General features: G+C 36.4%; 1 long non-coding RNA gene across 3 annotated transcripts in view; it reads left to right on the top strand.

Moving 5' to 3' along the window:
* Positions 1-12,818, top strand: part of LOC146767824 (uncharacterized) — a 45,694-nt gene extending 32,876 nt beyond the window's left edge. For 2 of the 3 annotated variants that reach the window (XR_014954221.1, XR_014954219.1), the window contains 2 exons: positions 19-11,522; positions 11,604-12,818. This is a non-coding gene — a long non-coding RNA (uncharacterized LOC146767824). The remainder of the gene's footprint in view (positions 1-18; positions 11,523-11,603) is intronic. The other variant, XR_014954220.1, reaches the window with a different exon arrangement.
* The last annotated feature ends 3,363 nt before the right edge of the window (positions 12,819-16,181 follow it).

Here is a 16,181-nt window from a genome sequence, read left to right as displayed (position 1 = left end):
GTATAGATATAGATATAGATATAGATATAGATATAGATATAGATGATATAGATAGATGATATAGATATAGATATAGATATAGATATAGATATAGATGATATAGATATAGATATAGATAGATATAGATGCAGAGACATATAATTATACACAAGCACAAGTATTTTTTCAATAGTTACTGGCAATCCACCCAAGATATTTGTTGAATTCATTTAGTCCATGACTGGTGTAACTGGAGCAGTCCATACTAATTGTCCATTATATTGATGGCATACAATGGCAGTGTTATTTAGTAACTGATATCACATATTCAGTTAAAGATTTCAGACTGTTCTCAACCAAAAATCAAATTCCCATGAGTTATGCATAATGTTTCCCTGTCCCTCTGTATTACCCACCAAGTGCACCCCAGTCCTTGAGTAAAAACAGTGCCATGGATGAGTTTGCCCTTGCTTTAGCCAAGACTAATCTAAACTGTCATCCTAACACTCTTCTAGTATATGCCATAGGGACTTTATCTCCTTCTGTGGTACGGAGGGGTTTTGATTGGGCAGGTCCAGCTTGATTGGTAAAGCATCTAGTGTGAACTAACCAGTAAATGTAGATCCCAATTCACTAAATGTATATTCCAATGGCTGAAGAACCCATTGCTTTAAACGTGCTTTCTAATGGTCCATTGCACCATTCTATTTTCAGTGCCTGGTGAATATGATTTGGAATATGATACACCCACTCAATACTGTGCTCTTTGAACCAAATATCTATGAGTCTGTTTTGAAATGGGTCCCATTGTCCAACTTTGGGGTTTTTTTGGGTGCTGGATTTGCTTTTCAAGGCCCAGGCTGGTGTTAGAAGTAGTGGTGTGACACACAGGGTACGTCTCCAGCCATCCACCATGGTCAGCAGGTAACACTTGCCTTGGCAGGTTTGCAGGAGTGTGATGTAATCAATCTGGCAGGCTTCCCCATATTTGTTTTGACCATTGTCCCCCATATCAAAGGGTCTTCACCCACATGCTTGATTGCAACACAGGTTTCACACTTATGAATAAACTGGGAGATAGAGTTCATGGTCAAATGCATCCCTCAGTCATGAGCCCATCTGTATATTGAATCTCTTCCCTGAAGATCTGAGAAATCATGGGCCCACTGAGCCAGAAATAACTCACCCTTGTGTTGCCAGTCCAGATCCATCTGAGACACTTTAATCTTGGCAGCTTGATCCACCTGTCCATTGTTGCTGTTCTCTTCAGGAGCCCAACTCTTGGACAATGTACATGTGCATCTACATTATGTACTTTCACAGTCAACTTCTCTATCCAGGCAGGGATGTCTTGACACAATTCAACAGCCCAGATGGCTTTTTCTTCTGTGTTGCCAACTGGCCTTCTTCCATCAGTCTGGCCAAACCCAGAAAGCATTTGCCACCATCCAGGAGTCAGTGTAGAGGTAGAGTGTTGGCCATTTTTCTCATTCACTGATATCTAAAGCCAGCTGTGACCTGACTGGATTCACCTTGTGCCCCAACAGCTCCTGAGACTCACCACATAGGACTCCATAAAGCAGCTCTTAATTTTGATTTGTTCCTATGATATAGCTGTAACTGTCAGTAAAGAGGAAAATCTGCTTTTCATTTTCAAGCACCTGATTATATGGTGGGGTCTCCTCAGCATTTGTCATTTGCTCCTCATCCTCTTTTGATGGTAGTACAAAATTCTCACCTGCAGGTTAATTTGTGATGATCTCCAAGAGCCCTGGGTGATTGGGAATCCCTATTTGAGCTCACTGTGTGATCAGAGGGATCCACTTTCTCCACATGACATGATGGCATGATGTGTATAAGGGACTTTCCCCTGACAGTCAAGGTGCCAGGAGAAGCTTTGCTTTCATGCCAATCACTTCTGAAGCTTCCTTCATAAGGTGATAAGAACTCTCTTTCAGTCGGTGTTTAACAGGCCTCATATCCTTTGTATCCCAAACTCCAGTACCCCAGTGGCTCTCCTCAAGTCTTCCTGGGTACTTTTTGCATTCTCCCCTGCTCCCATGTAGAGTGCCTTCCATCACATCATGTTCTGACTTGCCCAAAGCTACTTCATGGGCAATCTCCTGTTTAATTTGTTCAAAAGCTTGTTGTTTTTTGTTTCAAAAGGTAAAGGCTTACAATCTGTCTGTTCTCTGGGATATGCATTCTCCAAAATCCCATGGTGCCTAGGAAAGCTCGTGTTTACTTCTTGTGGTTGGTGGGAATATAGCTGTAATTTTGTTAACCACTGGAATATGATGACATCCACCTTGTCATTTTGCTGCCAAAAACTAAATTTTCTGGGCAGATCCCTTAATCTTACCTTTACTTTTTCTTTATGACAGAATAGCTTTCAGGAGGACGTGGATTATCTTTTCTCTTTTCTCAAAAAAATAATTTTCTTCCTCTGCTATGTTCCCCCATACAATGATGTTATGTACATAGTGAAAGTCTTCCACAGCCTCACTTTTTCCCGGTGCAGTCTGGATCAGTCCATGGCAAGTAGTGGGACTGTATTTCCATCCCTGGGGCAGTCAGTTCCACATAAAGTCAAACTGTAGCCATCACCCTGCTGATAGAGGAATGGAGAGGAATGAATTGTCAGTGTCCATAGTGTCAAAGTCCAAGACTTTCCTGTCTTGAATTCTGGTTCATCCCGAGCCTCTAGCATGTCCAGCTCAGCAGCACTTAGCAATGGTGTTACTTCATTCAGGCCACCATAGGCTCCACTCTCCACTTAAGCACTGGAGATATCAGACTATAAACGGTGAACAAGTCTTGCTGGCCACTCCTATGTCCATATAACCATGACAAACTTCAGCTATTAAATATTTCTTAATACATCTACACTGAATTTTTCTGTTCTGATATTGTATTTTACAAAGTATATGCAATAACTAGTCCAATTTCTAATATGGCAGACTGAATCTCCTGCCTTTCAAAATGTAAGCTTGCACCTTTAATGTCCTTAATGCCTCCCTTACTGTCCATTCATCATAGTCTAGACAGAAAGTTTTGGATTAAATTAGTTGGATAGTAGACTGACACAATAATTCTACTTAAATATATATATTTTTTTTCATGCCAAATGTGGCCTATGTTTTACAATCTATTGTTAAAATTCAAAAATGTTATTCTGGAATATTTTTCTGTTGTAAGTCTGGGATATACTATGGTGCTCTTAAATAGCACAGAGGCAAAACACATACCCAAAGAAATCAGTAATCTTTTCCTGTTGATCAGCTATCTGACTTGAACTTGTTTCTAATAGGAGATATTTTTTTTTCCTGCTCTTAAATATTCTATTAACTTCTGAGTGCTTGCTACAAAATCCCTATAATTCTCTGGTTTTTTGTTTTCGGTTTTTTGGGGGTTTTTTTGGGTTTTTTTTGAGGTAGCAAAAATAATATCCATGAAGTTAAACTACCTAAAGAATAACAATAAGGCATCTGAGAGGCATCCATAATTTCTAAGTCAGTTGTACGCACTTTAAAATTGTCAGATTTGCAGCTCAAATCAGTCCAACTGATACTGGATGCACAGAATAGTCAAACATACACAAGAAACACTTTCTAAAATTATTTCTGTCTCATACAAAGCTGTCAATCTGTTTGCATAATCAGAAATAGGATTTTGGCATTGCCTTATGGAGCTTTATTCTGAAATACAGAGTCTAAGTTCACTTGTTTCAGATTAAGAGCATTATAAATATAAGACCTTAGTTAAAGTTGCAATAATTTTTTTATCCTCATGCCTCTTATGTGTGCCTTGCAGCTTTGATCCTTGTTTATTGTTTTGATCTTGGACAAAACATCAGTCTTTGAGGTTGAAGGTACACTAAAAACTGATAGACACCTTTCAGTTGCAGTTCCTTTAGACTTCTGTAGTGATCATGAGGACATTGACAATTGGTTAGCATGATATTTTCTGCATATCTGCTTTTAATCAGTACTTAAATGTGCCTTTGGTAAATGGAATTAACTACTAAAAACAGTTAAAAATAATCCATATGAAAAAACCCAAACAAAGGAACAAACAAACAAACCAAACCAAACCCCAAAAACAACAAACCCTCTGAGCAAGAATAATAGGATTTATCCTCAAGAATTCTTATGTCTACATTCAAGTGGTAATCTTCACCTCTGGCTCTTTCCATTGCTTCTGTTTTGGGAAGAAATTACTAAAAGTAGGTAGGCTTTTGATAATTTTTCAAAAAATATCAACACAGTCCTGTTTCTTTTTACATAAGAAGAATCAAATATCTGGAGACTATTTCTTTGCTCAGATTCCAAGACATGTTCTTGCCAGCATTCAACCCAAAGGTCTTTTCTCAGGATATTATTCAAATCCACATGTGCTCATATCCAGCCTGTCTATCAATGTGTGTCCTTTGTTCTTATGTCATTATTTTTGCACACAGGAACAGTTTCAGCAGATAGCATTCAGCATTTCAAAGTTAGCCATGGTTTCTATAAGCTTTCCTCTCTGCTTTTAGCCTCAGTGACAGGCAGTCAGTATTCTCACCAGTTTCAATATATATAAAACCCAGCTTCAAGCATCAAAGAAAGAAAATACATTTATATATGCAGGTTGCTTTCTGTGAGGAAAATATTAACAAGAACATATGATAAAAGGTGATATATTTAGCAGAACAAGAGGGATAATGTCAAAATAAATAATTGCAGTCTTCTTGTTTAAGAGATACAGTCAAACTTCAGGTAATTGCAGTCAGTTGAGAGACAAATTACAGCCATTTCCCGAAAACACAAATTTTCTTGCATAGATAAGAAACTATAGGAAGAGGAAATACAGAGTTTTCTTCCTGAAAACAGTCTTCAGGAACAGTTGTAATATAAACTCCTGAACAGTTTTACTTAGAAACCAATTATTAGGGTGGAGCATGGCTAGAAACCCATGAAAAGAGCAGAGATTTATGAAGTTCAGCTAGTAAACAGCTGTCCCTACAGGAGAAATCTAAGCCTATTTCTCAATTCAGACTGTCTTCTAGTGAGATATTTTTCTGAACAGTGTTGAACAACTTTTCCTAAATCAGGTTCCACATTGTTGTAGCAACATATAAAGTAGCAAGAAGTGACAGGAATGAAATAATGATCCTCTCAATAGCATACAAATCCAGAAATATCTGGTCTTTTAATCTGGTATTTTAGACAATGCAACTTTCAAGTGGAATATTTAATTTTAGTGCCTAGGTCTAACATATATATTAAATAAATTCTGAACATGGTATAGCCACCAGCATCCAATAGATGTCTTTGTTGTGGCTTTTCTTTCTTTAGATTTCGTAATTACTGACATAAAGTCATAATATGAAAAAGAATACATTTTAAAGGAAATAATGATAGTAATAATAATAGTAATAACAACAACAATCCACCCTACAACAACAGGAACAATAATTACCCCAAACTAACCCCTCTACCAACAAAAATTATTGATATTTTAGGTCTCTATCTGATACCTTATCCTCTTTTATTTTGTTCAGCAATGCATACATGGTAACACAGTCTGGAAGACCCTAACAGTAGCAATGGACTCAAGAAGACCATCATAATCCTAATGTGTTTTATAGAAATTGAACTTGATCCAAAGTTGCAAAGAAATTGCTGTTCCTCTGGCCTTAACACTACCTAGTGAAGACTATCAGTCAAGGAGCAAGGAATAGCCAGAATCAAGCTCTTAACTGAGATCTAAAACACTGGAGAACAGAAGTAACTGAAGTTTCAATTTCAAACAATTCTAATTAGGAATGAAAAAATGTTATTTTATTGGTAAATTGGAAAGCAACTGCTATTGATGTGGTATCCTTGAATTTTCTTTCTGTACAGGTATAAATGTGTAGGGTGAACAACATTAATTGTAGCTTACAATCAAAGGAGAAGTTGGAGAAAGCACTGCCCTTGAGAGGGAGCTAAACAGAACAAATGCATTTTCCTACCTAATTCCTGTAAGACTCAGAAGATTTCTTTGTCTTTCTGTTTACTTCAGAAGAGTCTGAAAGTAGCTTCAGTTCTTGTTCTTAGAACAATTGAACTGTTTCTTCTGCTTGTGATGGGAGTCATCTAAAATGTGATTGTTAAGCCATGAATTAGAACTGTAAAGGTCCTTCCTGCAGAAAACAATTATGCTTTTTGACTAGGAGAGAGAACAAAGAAGGATTCAAATGGTCCTAGAGGCAAACTCAGGGATTCAGAAGTCAGAGAGAAGGCTGTGACTGGAGATCGGTCCATTTTGGAATGCACCTATACAAATAGGTGCATATAGGTATATGAGGATTCACAGATGTTTAAACATACTCATTTCTTTTGCATGCCCAGTTATAAATAATGACCTCATGTCAGTGAAAGAGAATTTAATAATTTCTACCCTCAATGACGTATTCTTTGTCCTGCACATATACGATTCTACTGTTTCATAGTATTCAGCGCTAGAGGAAAATGTGTTTGTTATTATTAATGTTCAGTCTTTCTGTTTAAATTACAGATATTAATCTAACAGTATTAATTTAATCATTACAGGTTATACTTTATTTTGACCCACACTCTTAATTTGTGTTCCAAATACACCCACCTTGCTCAGACAGACTTCAGTAAGGTTAACTTGTTTTCTAGGATCTTAATCTGACTGTGGTACCTGCTTTTACAATAAAAATGTGGACACAATGAGATACAGAACACAGAAGAGATGCAGGCAAAGTAAAATAATAGCGGAAAATTTAAAAAACCATGCCAAAGTTTTTCAAATTATAACACACAGAGTTAAGAAATGCCTTGAGACATTTTCAAAAAATAGTAATCATATTTCATTTTATTTCATGTCAGTGAGGGAGACCAAGCCTGAAAGTGGAACACACGCATTTTGTCAGACAAGCACATCTGATATCTTGACTACGAACATAAACAAATTTTTCACCTTTTAGCAATTGCTGCTAGACATATAATAGACACAGTCTCTGTGGTTTACAGATTTTTTTTCACATTAATTGTCTTTAAACAGAATTTTCCCCTCCTTTCAACTCCTTTACAAATAATTCTATTTGGATTTCTAGGAACCTATAAGAGGTTATACCATTTTGTACTTTTGCAGTAGGTGTTAAAGACTTTGCAACAATCTCTTTTATTATTATCATATTGCATAAAGCCTTGAAAAAATATTACGAACATCTGCCTGTTAATTCTGTAGAGTCAATGGCAAACTGAACATCTAGAAAAATATCACCTGAACTGAAAGAAAATCACTATGTGAGTTGTGATGGGCCATGATCAAGAGGAATTAAGACAGTCTGTGATTGACCCCCATCACAGAAAAAGTCAAGATATAAAGTCTTCCTTATGATTAATATAATAATACAAAAAATGTGTTCAATTTTACACACCCATTTTCTATTTTCTAAAATTAAAAACTCAATGGAAATCCTCCAAAGCAAAGAAAATAAAATACAGAGCAATGAGCTATGAAATGGCTTTCACAGATGAAAGAAAATTATGCTAAAAATGGTGTTTAGAAATCCAGACTTTAATTTATTGTTTCCCATCCAAACACAGGGTTTGGACACATGTATTGAAGCAGCATTAAGTTTGACATTTGAAGAAGATAAGCATCTTGTTTATGGTAGTAAGAAAGAAGATGATAACAGATAAGCAAAATCTGTTACTGTGGAAGGAATGAGATGTCCTAAAATAGTCCTTATAAAAACAAAATTATTTACCAGGTGAATCTTTGAAGTCATAAATGATCATATGTCTTAGCCATGGTCATTCCACATAAAAGAAAAAGAAAACTAAAACAAAAACATAAATCCCGAATTTTTATGTTACAGATAACACCTTATGTGAGAAAAAGGTTAATGATATGCATGGGGAGGTTGAATAAGCTGTTATCAGCAGCTGGTCATGGATAAAACCTGTATAACATGAAATGTTTATCTTAAGCCAGAGGAAGACATGACTATAATATAAAAATATGGGGATTTTTTATTTCCTTTTAAATAATCTGTTTAGACATTTGTGGAAAGTCCACAAGGGTGTGTGTTTTAAGATATCTTGTAGTCAGTATGTCTAAAGCTTAACACATACTATTGTTCATAGATTTTTCTACTTAAATGATCTTTTGCTTGAAGGTGCAGGTTTTCTTTTTATTTTTAAAGCAAATAACAAGACCTGGAACAGTGATATAACATCTGAGAATTTTGGATAGGTTTCACAAACAAGAACTGAACATCTCTCCCCTAAGTCCATTAAATATTTTCCTCAGCCTATTTGATTTTCAGAATTTATTTTCTTTTAGCACTGGAAAAATGGTAGGATTTGGTGGAATTTTTGATGGAGCTGATTTCTTTAATCTTCTCTTTGAGTGGCTCTTTCTGAACATAATTTAGTAGATTATGATTTAAAATCTCAAAGGCAAGTATAGGAGCTTCTGCATAAATAAAATTGAACTAAGAATTTTCTGGTTTTCATATGAAGACGTCTGAAAATCTCTGAAGCTTTACAAGAGCTATATTTAATTCAGGCACTGAGTGCTTATTTGAATGTTTAAAAAGAGATTATAAATAAGTTTAAGTGGTGTACTTTTTTGTTAGAAAATATTTTTTTTAAAGTGTTTTACTGACTTCAGTAAGTGTGAAATGATTGAAGCTATAATGAACAGTTTATGCTTGAGCATACAAGGACCCTAGGTATTTATAAATGACAGGTCTACGAAATACCTATGAATGAAAATGACCCCAGGTAACTGAACACTGCTTTTGCAGCAGGTATATACACAGCCAAATAATGAAATGAAACCCACAGAGGACACTCAAGATATTTGACATGAAATAATTTATGATTACTGCTGGAGTAAAGAAAGTGACATTCAGATTTCCTACAGATCTGTTTCAGGCTACAACAAAACTTGTACCTAAAGCAAGGCAATAGAATGTTATCTTTAGTGTATAACATAATATGTACATGGTGTGTAAAATTAGATATGCACAGCAATGAGAATATTAGGTTGTTTATTAGGTTCATAAGCTTATATGACACAGACCACGGTACCATATAGCATAAACCTTTTTTTCTTCTATAAATATTCAGACACACTGATAAGAAGTCATGACTCATTCATGTGACCTGACATCAGATGGATTATTTTTCAGAGACTGTATTATATATGTGTACTCAACCTGTCAGCCCGCTAGGCAGAATCACCACCATGAGAATGATTACATTTTCTTTTTAATAACTCAGCATTGTAACATTGTCCAAAGGCAGAAAAAATTCTCTTCTCTCCCAAAAAGAGGCTCTGAACACAATATAGAAACTAAAAAGCCTTCCCTTTAGGCTTCACCTATCTATATTTCTCTACTCTTTTCCCATTATGAGAGTTCTTTCATACTTTCTCTTATTTTAGACTGAACATAGTGTTGATTGTCACTCTCTCTGAACTCTTCGCTGTGACTTTGTAACAGTGGAGATCACAGGCAGTGATCTCAGCTAAATGAAGACCAATGCCCATATTCAGATTACACAACTCAGGTCAGTATGCTGGCAGAAGACTGACAAGTTGAAAGTCTTTGAGTTCAGAGAACGCAGGGAATTCCCTGAGAATCAAATAGTTGTATACAGCAGGATCAAGCCATAATGAGACAATTCAGCCACTTAGTGTCCTACACTTACACACTCCTTTTATTTTTCTTTTTTTTTGCTTTTCTCTTTTTTTTCCCCAAAAGAAAGATTTTTCTTTTAAAATTAATTTAATTTCTCTAATCACAAGCTCTTCAATACCCCAAATTTTGGGGTTGCCAAATCTCAGATTTTTTTCTGAATGTTAGATAAATGCATGATGCAGAATGTGCCATGCATAGCAGCATATGGCCTTTCTAATATAAAAGCTGTTGCTGCTCCTTTCAGCAGCTTGCAAGGACCTCTGTTTGCTAACTGTTTCAGAGCTCAGCTGTTCACAGACTGGGCAATGGCAAATGATTCTGGGGTCCTTCTAATCTCCTTCAGGGACTCCAGATCATATCTGTGCTAGCCCCATCACTCAGGCTTCTTTGTTTAGGCAGTACAACAAGTAGAAGCAAAAAGAAGGTGAAACCACTCCAACCTCCTTCCTGCTGACCAGGCAGCCACCCATTACAGAGTAGGCACAGAGGAGTTCAAGTCATCTAGTTCTCTCCATATATTAGACAGGGTTATTTTTATTGTGCTTATTTATTATTAACCTTCCACCTGGAATTTATAGGACATTTCTGCTCTCTAAGTGGTTGCACTTGCTAGTCAGCTATTACAAATGCCAAGATGCAGCAAGAGCAGGCAGCTTTTACCAGGGTAGATGATGGGGTGGCAGGCAGTGGCAGTGGTGCAGGGGACACATGGGATGGACACAGGGAAGGAGATCTGCAGTGATTATTTAGTTCAGCCAAGAGTCCAGAACATCAGGTAGATCCCTAGGGATGAGGCAAGTCCAACATCAAGCCAAAAAGTCACAAAGCCACCTGCAAGCTGGGCTCTGGGTCAGAGTCAAGGAGGCACAGGATTGGGATACCAGAGGAATATCAAGGGTGAGAGCCTAGGGGTAAAAGCCTCTCCCAGGTGCAGTGGGTAAAGTCACTGCTGGGATTTCTCACAGGCAGAAGGAAGAATCATCAAAGATTTCTCTGAGTTCAAGCAACTGAACCCTGGGGGCTGTAGGGAAGGCACTCAGGGCCCTGAATACTTTTAATACTTTCAAGAACTGGATATAAGAGAGCATTAAAGCAGATCAGATATAAAGTAGGTCAACCATGCTTGGCTCCTTTTTGCTAGTTGTACATGTGCCTTGTATTTGGCAGGCCACTGAGCTGCAGCCTCCCTCTTTCCTTTTTACTCCACTAACAGCTAAACCTAAACTTGTTTGCAGGTGCACAGTAATGTTCTTTACACATACTGCTGTCATTGCTGATAAGTCACTTAAGACTCACATCACCTCTAAACGTTTTGTTTTCTTCCTCCCATGACAAGATGTAAGCCAGTGCTTCTTCAGAAAACAGGAATAGACAGGTAAGTGAAGGGAATGGCTATATGCATGTGCATGCATGTTTGTGGCTATGTGGGCATGTGCATATCTGTTTTCAATTACTTTAAACTCCCCAATAAATTCTTATATCTGAGGAAGTGAACTTTCATAAGAGTGTAAGCTGTGTTGGTACCACTAAGTCATTGTGCTGACATCACAATCTTTGTCATACACACAATTTTACAAATTATAATTAATTGTAGTACTTATTCTTAATTTTGAAGTTATTTGGTGTATGTTTTTAAGTCTTTCAGAAAGAACTTTCTCATTTTTCTCTCTTTTTTTTTATTTTTGGAAGGAAACAAAGAATTATCTAGCACTAGATTACTGTAGAGGTCTCCAGAGTCTGTGGGGTCTTCACCTCCATGAAGGGTCACCTGTAGCCTGTTGCAATGCAGGGAGGCAGCAAAAGCAATGTCTGATTATATGAGCTCATGGTAAAAGAGGTATGTGGAACTGGGGACTAAAGATTTGCCTTTTCCCTTTTCAATTTTTGATTACATTCCCATATTTAATTTCTTTTCAAGGCTGGACACAAACCCCATGATGGAAGAAGAAACACTGAGTTTAGACATGATATATTTCTACATCCACAGAACTGAGCAAAACATTATGGAGTAACAGTCCACAGTTATCTGAAGAAACTGATGTATCTTTTGTTTTTACTTTCCCTTAGCTATCAGAATTAAGAGTTGTACTACTCTCCTTTGTTTATACCTTGCTTGCTTCATCATTCAGATTGTATTGTGAAATTTAAATGAAAAAAAATATTATCAAAGACAATTAATATTTATAACTCAAGTAAATGTTGTAAACTCTGGACTTTCTTTGGTTTGGACTTTTTTTTTTTTTACCCTGTTATGTTGTTATGTTTGAATATATAAAAGAATGAGTGGAATCTTTTATAAATCTTGACATAAAGTAGATGGGGGATGCACAGGTAAATATTGTTTCATAATTAATTTCAATGTTTACAACACAGCCAAATAAATGAGGAAGAATATCACAGAGGAAAACCTAAGCAAGATAAGTTATTCTATAAGAAGACACAATCAAATTATCAATGGAAATTGGGAGCATCTCTTTAGATAGGGATGAGATTGGAGAACAGAGGAGAAATGTCAAGTGCATGGATTAGAGAAGATACTAAGGCCTAGAACTACACTAAAGACTGTGGGCTGATGGAAGTCGACATAAGATAGAAAAAACAAGAATGATTTTTGAGGCTAGCTCAGTCAAGATGATCTTCTAAAACAAATGTTGGGAAGAAGCTGAGAAAAGAAAGGGTGAATCTGAAGACTAAATCTCTCTACATCTGTGTGCAGTTGAGACAGAAACTGGAGATCAGGCAAGAATCATATCTTCATCAGTGTTTTTGACCTTCCTGAGGACTTAGCAATGGTTTACAATGCTTCTTTTGCCAAAAGTTCTCCCAATATGTAATTATCTTAAAATGGTCCATTTGAGCAACATGTGATGCTATTTTATAGGACCCAAGGCAGTGAAATAAAGTGAACCAAATCATTATGAATCAGAAATTCTACACTGTAGTAGAATAAATATCTTATCTACTCTTAACAATTACAGAACATTCCATTTTAAAAATATGATGTTTCTCTACCATTATGCTAATTATCTGTTTTCTTGAAGTACCTTGGATGACATACTTGTCTTTATTTTTGTTCTTTGTAAGCTAATCTTGTAAGCTAAAATTCTTAAGAATAAATAAATCTATAACCATACATTAATGTGGCCTTTTTAAAGAGCGAGATCTACTACATAAAGGAGCCTCTAGGCTAAAATAAGGGCAGCTTCTGATCTTAGACAACCTGAAATATTACAAAAGGAATATGTCCCTATTAAAAAGGAACTGCAATCTAATTGACATGCTCTATAATGACAGTCATGTATCAGTGGATAAATTAAGCTTAAAAAACAATCAGTGAGAAAAAAAAAATCCATTTGTGTTGCTTGGAGGAGTAAATCTCTGATGATAATTGCATGTGTTACAGAAGGTGCAAGGTGTCAGGATGAGGAGAACCTGTTGCGTGCTCAACATGCTCAGGGATAGCTTATTTTCCCAAGATGTCTGTCAGAGTTTAAATCTCTAGAGACTGAAAATTTAAATTAAGGATTTACTCTGTGAGGTCCTTTCTTTACTACTGCTGACATTGGATAACATGGTATATTAACAATTCCCATGGCAGCAGCAGGAATTTTTGGACACAAAGATTAAATTTACTGCACTATACTATCAGGTTCCAAACATAAAAATTACTCTCAATAGTGTTGCTTTTTAAGAAATAAATAGTTAGTTCTAAAAAAACTGGTTGAGAGGGAGTCACTGTTATAATCTATATTCCTGTGTACAGTACAAATTACATATGTAATATAGTACTCCAAACATCTCCCAGTTGCTCCCAGTTGAAGAAAAATAAAAAAGGAATACTGTGGAGGACTTCATTTGTTCTCACAAACACAAGCAGTAGCCATCATCTAAGGCACAGGAAAAAGTTTGAGTGAAGTTTAGCAGATACAAGAATAGTTCGTCAGGACACAGGCAATTAGATGTTTAGAGAAGTTGCTCATTTTCCCAAGAGCTAAAGTAGGTTTAGGAAAAAAAAACCCTTTCTGTGTCTTTTATGAAGAAATTTCATTCACTGATAAAGTATTTACTTACAAGGGAAATAAACCGAGCTTGTAGCTAGCAGCTATGAGGATACTGAAGTGAAAGCAATCCTTCTTTCCTGTAGCAACCCTAAAAATTCCCTTTGACATTGATTGGACATGGCACCTTGCACAGTAAACAATGTTACAATTACTTATCTTTTCCTGAAAAAACAAACCAAATTCCCCGTGGTATTTTTAAGGTAACCTTAGGTCCAGTCTGGTTACCCAGTAATAACTATTTTGTGGGGCAGATTTCACTTATCAATATTTGAAGGCTGAGCAGAGGAAGCAGCCTGATCATGAAAATTTAGACAATTTGGAAAGAATGGATTTAAGAAAGGGAGATATTGATTTCTTTCCTGGCTTCCAGAAGCTTTCAAAAGAATGAAAGAAAAGAATTTTGTAACCAGTAGAAGATATACCTTCTATAAGAGTTTGATGTTTTTTGGACAACACATTAAAGATTAACCTGTCACTGTTGCATGGAACTTTGAAACAAAAGCATATAATTTCTGCTGCTTTACTTACATTGCCTATTAAGCTTGGCCATTTTAGTGCTTACTAAAAGCATCATCTGGTGGTGTGGGGGAAAATAGTTTTACACATATCTAAGTTTTAGGCTGTTAAGAGCTTAAGTGATGCATCAGCTTCATCTGAACATAATTTTCTTTGAAGCCAAATCTTAAATCCCTGCTGATAGAATCTGAGAGAGAAGTTTAGTCCTTGAGACTATGCATGGTGAGAAAGGTACAAAGGTGAAAAAAGACATGGCAAAAAATCACAGCATCAAAGACAGAGGGTCTGTCACAAAGGATGAGGGTGAGTAGTTGAGAGAAGCAGTCAAGCATTGAGGATAATCAGTGAACAGCTGGAAAGGCCAAGAGGGACCCTGGAAGTCAGGGAGCATTAGAGAATTTAAGTGTGTCAAAGCCCAGGATTCTGCTTGGGATTCATGGAAAAAAAGGCATGAGTCAAGATTTTCTCAAATGATTTATAGCTTTAGGGGAGTTTTATTCTCCAAAACTCTCAGAAATCCAGATTTCACTCTGGTGCATCTTCTCATTTTTTTTTTAATTTGGACATAAATGTTGTGCCCATCTGTCCTACAGGAAATATTTCAAAAATACTTCTGGGTCTGCAGACAAATGATCAGTTTTATGGGTGAATATAGAAACACTGACACATTGTCACTGCAGTGTTAGGGAGTAACACCTGGAGGGTGTTCATCCTGAACTGCTGTTCATGCTTGGTGAGTAACCTACAGTGAGAAGCACTCCCCAGCTCCCACTAAACGCACCCACAGCAGTCAATTGCACAGCACTTAAGTGGCAATTATATGTCCTCATGCTGCATCTCAGCACTGGTGAAGTTATGTACACTGCACAACTTTATCTCTGTGATAAGCAGGAACAGCTGCTTTAGTTTTCCAGGCTTCAGACCCAGTAAGAACGAATCCACTCTTGCCACAGCAGAATGTACTTTCACCAGGACAGGACTCAGACACTATGAATATAACACTCACCCTTTCTGTGGTTCTTAATTTAGAAAAATGTTTTATTCCCCCTCAGCAAAATTCAATTTCTGTTGGAGATCAGCACTGCTGGGCTGCAGAAGTCCTCCTAGGAAGCAGAAGAGTCTGTAAAAGATGGCACTAGCTACTCATACCTTCTACCTCCAAGCCTTAGGTTTTGAGGCTCATCATTCATAATGAATGAATTTAGTGAGATGTATACACTTTTCTCTCTGGAAAGTGAAACCAGAAGATATTGATAGAATTGACTCAGCTTTAGTGACCAATGGGGAAATTATTTATAAATGCTCTTCTAAGGTTTTCCTTTATAAATTTTCTGGGAAAAAAAAAAAAAGTATTTGATATAAATTAATCTTATGTTTTTACAGCTTATTCTGCAACAAACTATTTCCAGCATCAGTTCTGAAATTCTAAATACTGTTAATAAATTATTCCAATAGAATTTTTTTTTTCAATCAGACGGTCACATACTGGTTTTAATCTATTAAATGCAGGTTGTAGAAATTTTATATCAGCTCATACGTTTGTACTTTTTTTTTCTTCTGTTTCATTCTCCAGTTTATAGGTCTGTACACTCTTTAAACTGAATCTCCTTATGCCTTTCTGCAACAATTACCATGACTGAGATGTCTGAGCTTGGCATTTAAAAAACTTAAATAATAACTAAAGAATATTTGCAAAAAGCAAAGAGGGAAATAAATCCAGTCTTGCAACATGCTTTATAATACTTTAATTGGTGGCAACTGAAGATTAGTCTGCCCCACTTATTTTCTGAACAAGTTCCTGCTTGTGTCATAAAATTGTTTTCCCCTTGTCTATTAGAGAAAATAGAATTGCCCTCTCTGGCCCCAGTCTTGCAGACAGCTATATCTTCCACTAACAGTTCCATTAACTTCATTTAAGC

This window comes from Lonchura striata, chromosome 3, assembly GCF_050655825.1.
Source record: "Lonchura striata isolate lonStrDom1 chromosome 3, ASM5065582v1, whole genome shotgun sequence".
NCBI classification, from domain to species: domain Eukaryota; kingdom Metazoa; phylum Chordata; class Aves; order Passeriformes; family Estrildidae; genus Lonchura; species Lonchura striata.
This window is presented reverse-complemented; position numbering and strand designations above follow the sequence as displayed.